Source organism: Conger conger, chromosome 9 (assembly GCF_963514075.1).
Source record: "Conger conger chromosome 9, fConCon1.1, whole genome shotgun sequence".
Classification (NCBI taxonomy): Eukaryota; Metazoa; Chordata; class Actinopteri; order Anguilliformes; family Congridae; genus Conger; species Conger conger.
Window position 1 is genome coordinate 10,785,442 of NC_083768.1, and position 11,949 is coordinate 10,797,390.

An 11,949-nucleotide genomic window follows, 5' to 3' on the forward strand; every position below is an offset into this window, starting at 1 on the left:
ATTTCCTGTTCTTGTGTGGATCTTAAAATTCTTGCAAACAGTGCACATCCAAAAAGAGGAAATTACAGTTTTTTACAATCGTTTTCACACTTCTCTCAATATATTCTGCCCTCTGCAAATACGTCCCTTGTATTGTTTAGACAGATAGCGAACACATAAAAGACTCCAGGCTTGACTCCACGTTGAGTGTATTTACTGAAAATCTTTGTTGTTTTTTGTAAAACTGCAACACAGACAATGGTATGTACATGTTACAGGTATATAATATAATAATATATATATGCAACATCATGCAACTTCAACATAGTTCTTATTACTAACATTTTTCTCTCCCTTCACAGGTTTCCAGATTCCAACAGAAATGTTCATCAGCTGTAATGAGTGCAATTTAGCTATAACCAACAACTTAATATTACAGGATGATTTCTTCCCAGGTAAGTACAGTAGGTGAGTATACATAGCTGTATAGCAATACAACATCCAGCAAACATAAATTGTAGCTAACAATGTGCTCACACAGCCTAGCTAAACAGCAGTTAGCTAACAGTTAGCTTAGCAATGGCATATAAACGTCCAGTTCTAACAACCAAAAACTAATTATTTTCACAGTTTCCAGAACTCAAATGTCCAACTTAAATAAGAAAGGAGCAACCATACTCACTGATAGATCTACTCTATGGGTTGGACGACAACTGAAGTAGGCTTGGAGCACGAACACGTTTGCCTGCTTCTGAAGAGAATCACACGATGGCACACACGAGGGGCCGTGTCTAATTATTTTCTTAAAGGCGCAGTACCTACTGGCGACAATAGATGTCACTAATGGTACTTAGAAACGGACAGGAGTCAGAACACTCCCCGCTTGGTATATTTATATTATACCACTATTTACTCTTTCACCTTTGGTATAAGTAAGACTACATCACTAATGGGCCTAAGGTACTCCTTAATTTTCCCTTGGCTGGATGTCTTCACCATGACCTTACGGACCTTACTATCTGAGCTGGGAATCGACTTAACTATAAGTCCAAGAGGCCACTCTTTACGTTTGGCATGAATGTCCTTCATCAAAAAAATGTCACCCTCCTGGAGGTTAGGCTTTTCCTCGGTCCACTTTCTGCGTGGCTGCAGAGTTGCCAAGTATTCCTGCTTCCACCTTTTCTAGAAAGAGTCTGCTAAACTCTGAACCTGGCGCCACTGTACTTTGCATAGGTGGTCCAATTCAAAGTTCCCCAGGGGTGCGGGTGTAACCCTTTCCTTCTGTGTTAGGAGAGTGGCAGGCGAGAGCATTTCAGGTATCTCTGCATCGTATGAGATTGGGACCAGAGGTCTGGAGTTCATGATGGCCATGACTTCGGCCATTAAGGTTGTTAGGACTTCCTGGGTCAGTCTAGTAGCTCCATCCTTTACCAGCAGAGCATCCAGGATCCGTCTAGTCACACCTATCAATCTCTCCCATGCTCCTCCCATGTGCGAGGAATGTGGTGCATTAAACGTCCATGTGCACCCTTGGTCTTGGAGGTAGTTTTTGATCTCCGGGTCGTCTGTGTTGACCTGAAGCTCTCTGCATGCACCGATGAAATTTGTGCCTCGGTCTGATCTGAGATGCTTGACAGGTCCACGTATAGATAGGAAGCGTCTCAAGGCGTTAATGAAACTCGAGGTCGACATAGATTCAATAACTTCCAGGTGGACGGCTCTTGTACTCAGACAGGCGAAGATGACGGCCCACCTTTTGCTCTCAGCGGCACCGCCTTGTGTCCGGCGGGTCATGATACTCCATGGACCAAAAACATCGATTCCTACGTGCGTGAAAGGCGGGTCCGCAGCTAACCTGTCAGCCGGCAGATCAGACATTTTTTGGACCTCAGACTTGCCTCTCAGCTTCTTACAGACAACACATTTGTACATGACGCTGGAGACGAATCTCTTCCCTCCTACTATCCAGACACTAGCGGAACGCAGAGCGCCCTCGGTAAAGTGACGGCCTTGGTGGGCAACTTTATCATGATAGTGCCGGACTAGGAGAGTGGTTACATGATGACTAGCTGGTAGGATTAGTGGGTGTTTCTCTTGGTCTTCCAAATCACCCTTGTGTATCCGACCTCCCACTCTAAGCAATCCATCCCTGTCAACAAAGGGATCCAGCTTCACGAGACTGCTTTGGCCCTGAACCTTGAAGCCTTCTGTTAGACATTTGAGCTCCTCCTTATACACTTCCTCCTGCACTGCCTTGAAGATAGTTGTCTTGGCTTGACAGCGCTCCGTGGTGCGTGGCTGATTGCATTGATGCCATCCCTTGCACTCGTCAGGTTTAGTCTCACTGGAGAATGAATGGGCCACATGAAAGAGACTTGCCACACCTCTTACTACACTCTTCCAAGTAGAGAAGTGTTCGAATCGTTGTGATCCAAGAGGCTGTTCTGTTACCTTGGTTGCAAGACAGGAGACTTGAGGTCGAATATCCTTATCTGTATCCAGTTGTACAAGGTCAAATGACTCTAACTCTTCAGATTGATCTGTTTTTGGCTGGCTGAGAAATGGCGGGCCGAGGAACCAACTGGACGAGGACAGGTGAGACGCTGAAATAGGCCTGGTACCACGGTCTGCAGGGTTCTCGCTCGTTGCGACGTACTGCCATTGTTTTGGTTCGGTAGAGCACCGTATGCGAGCCACTTGATTAGCTACATAGGTGTAGAACCTCCTTGAGCTGTTGTGGATGTAGCCGAGCACTGTCTGTGAAGAATCTGATTGCTTGCAACTCTACATCTATTTCAGACTGGATCAGTTCTGCTAGCTCGACCGCCAAGACTGCTGCACACAGCTCCAGACGTGGTACGGTGTGCATGGGGTAAGGAGCCAGCCTTGATTTTCCCATTACAAAACCTAAGTGCCACTTCTCATCCGAGTCCAGGACACGCAGGTAGGCTACAGCAGCTATAGCCATAGTGGAAGCGTCGGAGAAAACACATAGTTCCATCCATTTGCAACTTCACATGGAGACTGGAGTGTATGCTCTTTGAATGTGAACCTGTTCCAGCTCAGTTAAAGAGTTAGTCCATGCCTTCCACTGTATCTCTTTCTCCGGTGGGAGTGGAGCGTCCCACTCATACTTCTCTGATGAAAAGTCTCTTACTAAGGCCTTGCCTTGCACTGTGATGGGGGAAGCAAATCCAAGAGGATCATATAGACTGTTTACAGTGCTCGTTCTTCCTCAGGAAAGGCCTCCATGACCTTGCTATTTGTGCTATTTGAAGCTATCTTATGAAGTCTTAAGTTGGACTCAGCAAGTAAGGCCTTGGTGCGCTGTAGAAGATCGATAGCTTCAACCTCCTTTGACACTGAGGCGAGTCCATCATCGACATAAAAATTCCTGAAAATGAACTCCTTTGCATCTGTGCCGTGTTCGTCTTCACCATGTTCTGCTGACCTCCTTAGGCCATATGTCGCTACGGCTGGTGACGGGCTGTTCCCGAACACGTGCACGGTCATCCAGTAGTCAATGATCTCCTTATCTGGGTCATTATCTTTGTGCCACAGAAAACGGAGGAAATTGCGATGGTCCTCTCTGACTTTGAAGCCATAGAACATCGGCTGTGACTGCTACCCTCTCCCTTCTGAACCTCAGTAGGACTCCCACTAGAGTGTTGTTGAGGTTGGGTCCGCTGAGGAGCACATCGTTCAAGGATGTTCCTTTATACTCAGCGCTGGAATCAAAAACCACTCTTATTTTGCCTGGTTTCTGGGGGTGGTATACACCGAACATAGGTAAATACCAACACTGAGAGGAGAGAGGAGAGCCGCTGAGATGCCTGTTCTCTGTTATTTGGAAGGGGCTCGCGGGGTGAATGAAAAGGCAGCGATGCTACCCAGTGATTTTCGTCATCCATATACACTTCCTTTCCCATGATGCTGAGAAAGTTGTTGTCATCTACAGACTTGGCTGGCTGGTCATCTTCAGGTGTTTTCTGAAACACACTTTCCCCTAGACCATCTAGACTTGGCTCCGGAATGATCTCCTGACTGTGAGATCGGGTTTGAGGACTATGCTGGGCTGGACTATTTAGTCTCTCCTTTACATGGATGACGTTGGTGCATGGCTTAAGGAAAGAGGAGCGTCCATTTTGAAGGACATGTGTCTTGTAGACATTGACTTCCCCTGTCTTGTGAGCACCACCCAAGCATAATTCTCCAACTATGACCCAGCCAAGGTCAAGGCACTGGGCGTACGGTGAGTTGTGAGGCCCATTATGCTGTTCACGTACCTTATGCAAGCTCAAAATGTCTCTACCTAGCAGTAGGAGGATAGGAGCGCTGGTGTCGAGGGGAGGGATTTTATCAGCCACTGATCTGAGGTGAGGGAAATACTCTGTGAACTCAGGAGTTGGGATTTCTGATCTGTCATCAGGTAGGTTGTTACATTCTAACAGAGTGGGAAGAGTCACCTTGGTTTTCCTGTCAAGTGATTCTACCATGATATTGCTTGCCTTCCTCCCTGCAGTCTCTACTGTACCCGAGCACGTTTTAAGAGTATAAGGGAATATACTGCCATTAATGTCAAGAAGATCAAAGAATTGTGATTTCGCTAAGGACCGGTTGCTTTGGTCATCTAACACTGCATATACTCTGTGACATTTGCCGGGATGGTCGGCGTGATACACATTAACCAAGCAGATTTTTGAGCATGATCTGGGCTTGGGGGCACCACCACATATTTCAGTGCACTTGGAAGTGGCCACTGGGGGTGTAGGCTCTTCACGCTCCCTGCTTTGCTCATCCTCATGTGTCTGCTCAGTATGCTTGCAAGCGACCAAGGAGCCCGACCAGGATGCATAGCTGAGATGTGTTTTTCGCTTTCACACTCCTTGCATTTAAGTGTTGCCTTGCAATCTTTAGCTATATGCGTGTTGCTGGCACAACATCGAAAGCAGATTGAGTTCTCTTTTAAGTAGGTTTTCCTCTCATCAATGTGCTTTCCTCTGAACCCACGGCATTTCGACAGTGGATGTGGTTTTTTATGTATAGGACATTGGTTCTCCAGCTCGTCCTTCTTTGCAGGTTTGCTAGATCGTGGGCCTGTAGCTGAGGCTGTGACTTCAGTTTTCCTAACTGACACGGTTGTCCTTGGGACCCATTTAGATGCCCTTTCTACCTTGGCCTGGTTTGGGGTAGTGGAAAGACTGAATGCAAAACTGGGGTCATTTCTAGCCTTAGCCTGCGAACATACGAAGTCTACAAAAAAGCTAAACGGTGGGAAGGGGACACGATAATCTTCCTTGTATTTGGATCCCTGCCCAATCCAGCGTTCTCTCAGGAAGAAAGGAAGCTTTTCGACTATCGGATTAACACCCCTCGCAGTGTCGAGATATGCCAGCCCAGGCAAGAACCCCTCTGATTTAGCAGCATCTAGCTCTAGTAACAAGTCACCAGCTGAGACAGACGTTCTTTGTCGGCAGGCCCAGCTTTAGAGGACCCACGAGCCGCCACCGAGGCCTGGGACCCCGCCCGCGGGCAAGACCGATGTTCCCCGACGTCACCAGGGGCCCGGGACCCAGTCTGTGGTTGAGACTGGTGTCCCTCAACGTTGCCGGGGGCTCGGGAGACTGGCGTTCTTCGTCGTTGCTGTTGCTCATCTTTGCAATGCCTCTTGACGGAGACGGATGTTTTAGGCAGCTGCGTGTTGTTCAGTTGTCGTCCAACCCATAGAGTAGATCTATCATTTTACTATTCTGCCCTCTGCAAATACGTCCCTTGTATTGTTTAGACAGATAGCAAACACATAAAAGACTCCAGGCTTGACTCCACGTTGAGTGTATTTACTGAAAATCTTTGTTGTTTTTTGTAAAACTGCAACACAGACAATGGTATGTACATGTTACAGGTATATAATATAATAATATATATATGCAACATCATGCAACTTCAACATAGTTCTTATTACTAACATTTTTCTCTCCCTTCACAGGTTTCCAGATTCCAACAGAAATGTTAATCAGCTGTAATGAGTGCAATTTAGCTATAACCAACAACTTAATATTACAGGATGATTTCTTCCCAGGTAAGTACAGTAGGTGAGTATACATAGCTGCATAGCAATACAACATCCAACAAACATAAATTGTAGCTAACAATGTGCTCACACAGCCTAGCTAAACAGCAGTTAGCTAACAGTTAGCTTAGCAATGGCATATAAACGTCCGGTTCTAACAACCAAAAACAAATTATTTTCACAGTTTCCTGAACTCAAATGTCCAACTTAAATAAGAAAGGAGCAACCATACTCACTGATAGATCTACTCTATGGGTTGGACGACAACTGAAGTAGGCTTGGAACACGAACACGTTTGCCTGCTTCTGAAGAGAATCACACGATGGCACACACGACGGGCCGTGTCTAATTATTTTCTTAAAGGCGCAGTACCTACTGGCGACAATAGATGTCACTAATGGTACTGGTGCAGAATTTTATTGGGTTTTGAACAGAAAGTTAACTGTTTTGAAAAGAGTATCTAAATGTCTGCAAAATTTGCTGTATTTGTACAGACTCTTGCTGGTAGTGAACACTGACTGAGAGAGGTATTCATGAATTTTGGAAGAAGTGGTGATTGAATGCCTTTAGTTTGAAAGCAATGCAAAAATATCCACAGTTTAGTTCACATAGGCTATTGATATGGTGAATGTGTTAAGTGTTTTGAAAAAGTGGACATGGTATTGAGACAAGTGTGAAAACGATTGTAAAAAATTGTAATGAGGAAATGATTAAAATCTGGCATTGTCACTCAGTGCGCTGGTCAGCTTGCTGACTTCCTCTGGTACGGTGGCAATATGTGGCTGTAAAGTCATTTAACCCCAGGAGCATACACCGTTAGCTCCCATCTTCTCTGCACCCATACGGGCGGGAGCCTGTGGGGGAAAAACTCATGCATTTTTCCCAAAACATTTTCCCCTGTAAATCCCCCTCCTATCAGGGTGCAACATCCTTTACGGCACGGAAAGGTTTCAGGAAGCACCGTCTGTTGGGCCCAGACATTATTTTCTTGGACCCCCCTTCCTTACTCCCTCCTTCTCACATCTCCCTCATTCCTCAGTTTCCCTGAAAGTATGCATAAAGCATCAGATGTTTCATGACAAAATCAGTACATAATATTCATGTTTGGTATTATTCTGATTGTTTCAGTGCGACTGGTGCAATGGCTTCATTTCTGCAACAGCAAACCTTGGACATCATAACCAACCAGGAACCAAGGAGAAACTGTGTGGAGCTCTGCCCCAGTGAAAGCCATGTGCCTCAACCCCCCTGATCAAATCTTGCTTCCTGGGGAGGCCTGGCTCCAAATTCCAAATGGTTATAAAACGCCAAATGGTTCATTGGTTCATTGTGGACCCATTTGAGTGGTCAACATCCACGGCCTGATTTTGGATTTCAGGAGACCAAACCAAGCAATCGGGGAGGATGCAATCAGACTCCCATGCACACCGTGCACGTCTCTTCTATGTACAGGGTGTCTGTAGCCAGACCCCCATATGTAGCTTTTATTACCAGGTAATGACCTTTAAGACTCTGTAATTTGGTTTCCTTTGTAATACTATTATGTATATTTTATTTGGAACTAGAGTGTAATTATGTATGTAACCTGCCTGGTAAAATAAATTGTTAAAACTTGATCTGTGTGGTTTCACTTACTTGACACACACTGTTACACAGGGAGTGCTTGGTTACCCCCTCGAGTTGGTCAAGGGAGGATGTAAATTTATGCTTAATGTATCACGGTGTATTGCACCCGTAGACCACTGTTGGTAAATCACTCACCTCCACGTGGTAGTTCATTCATGTCGAGAACAGTCGTAGCTTATGTTGGCCTTCTTGGGTCCCTAGGCTGTAAACAGAAATACCCAAAAGTAACTATTTCTGTGAGCTCTGTAATGACTGCAGATATCTCGCCAGCTCGTGAGACGTGCACATAACGGCCGATGTGACTTGCGGTGGAACCAGCAGAGGACTGTTCAGAAGAGTAAATCTCAGTACAGGATTCCTGTAGCGATCAAGTCAAAATGATGAATAAGACATCTACCAAAGGTAGATAAGTAATCTAAATTATTATTCTAAATGGAGTCAGATATAACGAAGCTGAATGTATTGGCCCTATTTTGAAGATTCTTGGTCAGACCGGACCAGTAAAGAGCGGAAGGCAAAGTGGTACTACTGTCTTTGTATCGTGGTTTATTCATTGGGTGATCTAGACTCTCCGCATAGGGGCCACTGATATTTAAATCGACTACTATTCTTTCAGCAACACCAGAAGGACAAGCAGCCCGATACCTTCGGCCCTTGCTAAATTCCGTCGTTGGCTTAACTTGGGGTTTTACACGGGAGATCACTGTTAAAGGCCAACAGGTGCTGTTCTGTAAATTAAAATGTATGATACATCATTTCAGATTAGAAATGTGTACCTAATGTGGTTTTATTGCAGAGAAAGGTTGGTGTAAATAAAGAGGACATGATTTGTAATTGGATATATCATGCACATGTGACTTTTCCAATGCTGTGTGCATGCATCCAATTAAACTCTGGGTTTACTTTTCTCTCTGAAGCCGTCAGTGGAGCCAGGTAATCCCCATGGATGAATTCTACTACAGCATGTCCAATAGCCATAGCCACACTGGTTTCTGCTGACATGTTATGGGACGCCACCAACCACAATCTCCCATTTCTCCCGTTCCCAATAAAACACATTAAATAATGTCAGAATGAGCAGTGTCCAGTTGAAGTGATAGAAATTCAATTTAATAAACATAAAGATCAGCTGCGTAAAATAAACACAACAGGTAACAGATCGTAAACTCAAAGAATCAGGGAATTACATACATTTATAGAAATAGCATTACAAAAAAATCATACAGTATAACTAAAATATATCATCATAATTATTCACACCCCTAATTATTACTGTATACACAGGCCCCTTACTGTATACACTGGCCACCTTACTGTATACACAGGCCACCTTACTGTATATACGGGCCACCTTACTGTAAACACAGGCCCCTTACTGTATACATAGGCCCCCTTACTGTGTACACTGGCCACCTTACTGTATACACAGGCCACCTTACTGTATATACGGGCCACCTTACTGTATACACAGGCCACCTTACTGTATACACAGGCCCCCTTACTGTATACACAGGCCACCTTACTGTATATACGGGCCATCTCTTTTTTTTTTAAAGATCTTTTTTAGGCCTTTTTCAGCTTTATTGGACAGTGTTGTATAGAGAGACAGGGAGAATGGGAGCGAGAGAGAGAGGGAAAGACATGCGACAAATGTCTGACGGTCGGATTCGAGCCGCCGACGTCGCGGCTCGCAATGAGCATGGCTGCTGTACCACCCCCCCCAGTGATGGAACAAACTGCCCACTACGTCAGGACAGCAGAGTCACCGCCCAAATTTTTCTAAAAACTGGTGACACACCTGCTTAAACATTGGCTCACCTATAATGCTGAACTTGTGGTTTCACTAGCTGTGCTTAATCAAAAATAAAAAGCTGAATGTAAAATGACTCTATATCCCAAGACCCATGTGCGTCTGGCACAATTCACAAACGCTGCATGGTTTATACAACAGTAAGCAGTGGTTTCACATAAAAGTATCTTTTTGCGGCAAACCTATTTACTACCGATGTCCGTGTGTATCTATCCATGGTGTGTGTGTGTGTGTGTGTGTGTATGTGTGTGAATTTCTATAACTATGCCATTCATGGAATTAAATATGAAATTTAATAGCAGCATATTCTGTAGAGTCTTCAGCTGGAGTTTGATTTTGGCTCTTTGTGTTTTTGTCTTTCTCTCTGTGGATGACGGTAGAATACGTCACTGAATCAGGGTCCTCCTCCTGCTCCTTGGCCCTCTTCTCGTTTGGCCCTCTAGACTCAACATGTGCACTTTTCTTGCCTCTAACTCTGCAGTAAAACACAGCCCAACACACTGTGAACAATGTGACCACCGCAGCAACAGCAATGGCCACAAACAAGGTGTTGATTTTCGGATCTTCAGTGGCCTCCTCCTTTCCAGTGGGTGTCTTATTTTCATGTGAGGATGCTGGTTTAGTTGTAGTTGTAGTCTTGGTTGGTGGTCGGTTTTTAGTCACCGTGGTTTTAGGCACAGATTCTGCAGAAACATCAAACATATGTGTTTGTTTAGTCTGGCTATTATGGAGTCCCACAGTATTGCTGGCACTCATTCAGGGTGTGCAAAGTTTCGGTGCCGGACTGTGGAGATCCATTGCAAACATATAAAAAGAAGGATGAAAATAGCAACCTTTGTGCAAAATTTCATGCACATTAATATCTGAAAAATGTCTCATTTAGTCTGACTGCACTAGAGCCATTTGTATTCTTAACATTCTGTATACTCCCCTTGTCCTAAGGGCCTTCACTAAACCCCTAAAATAAAGCAGCTTAATTGAATTTCTATTTTTCAAATCTATGTTGCATGAAGAAACAACTCATCACAAACTTTGTCATGAAATTTTAAGTTGAAAAAAGATCATTTACTGGAAGGTTACAAATAACTCACAGAGCCCTTTGTCACCCAGTGGAACCCCATCCTTCACATGCTATGGGCAAATGTGGTCAAATTTACCTTTCACTGTGAGTTTGATGTCTTTAAACTGTTCACCACGTGCTTCACACCTGTATGTTCCCCCATCAGACAGAGTGAGATCTGAGAGACGGAGAGACATGTTTCCAGAGGAGACAGAAATCAACGCCCAAACTTTGTAGAGGTCGTCCACTCGACGACGTGACCAAAGTGTGATACTGGAAGAACCTGGTTGAAAAATCCATCTGGCAGATGTCGTTATTGTCCCTCCATCAGTGCAGAAGCAAGAGAGGACCACAGAGCCTCCTGTGTACCCAGTGACTCCTTTGGTTTCTGATAGAGAACATCCTGGAATAAAGGGTGACATATTATTGCTCACTCAGACCACAAACAAGCATGAGTGTCCTGTTTGGTGATTGTTTGCTCGACTAAAACGATTAATTGACCATTTAAAACACATGTAGCCCCTCTTACCAGAGATGCCCCAGATACCAAAAATCATCAATAGGAATAAAACACCATGAAGTCAAAGGTTTATTTCCATAGTGGCAGTATAGCACATTGATGACAGAACCAGGCATGCCATGTGGAGGTTGCATGTTTGATTCATAGGTGGGGCACTGCTGTTCTAGGCAGGGCAGTTTAACTGAATTGCTTCGGATGGATCCACCTGTATATGTGGTTACTGTGTAAAAATTAAAGTCATGTACTATATGTTACTCTGGACAATAGTGTCTCCAAAATGCCTTAAAATAAATGTCATATAAACATGTTTGAAGGAAGTCTTCATCACAGACTTTATCAAAATGCAGCCGATTCCTGTCTCTATTAACTGGAATAACACCTTTCCAATACCTGTAACAGTTTTCTGATATGTTTTGTGTGAAGACCATTTTTTTTTACTTTTTTATACAACAAAAAGTAGCTTTTGACTGAAAGTGAAAGTAAGTTACTTTTTCACTAATATTTGTTTTAACGTAATTGACTTTTAAAATGTTTTCACAAGATAGATGAGTGCTGTTCAAGAAAATAAACATTTCGATGTTCCATCCATCCATCGAGGACCATAAAATAGAGGTGTGCCAACCCACCCCGGTCTCCCACTTTACACAGTCATTCTTTCAGTAGATAGATGGAGCTTTGGGTTTTTAATAATTTAAATGCATTTTGGTTGCAGCAATTAGTATCAATAATAAGATAATCAGATAATCTTTCTATATTGGATAAATACCAGAGCAGCATACACAATGTTCTTCGATATGAGTTCAAAGCACAGCAAATAATATCAAATTTATTTTCCACAATTACTTATCGCTGATTGAAATTACAAAGTGTTAAAATCATGTTCC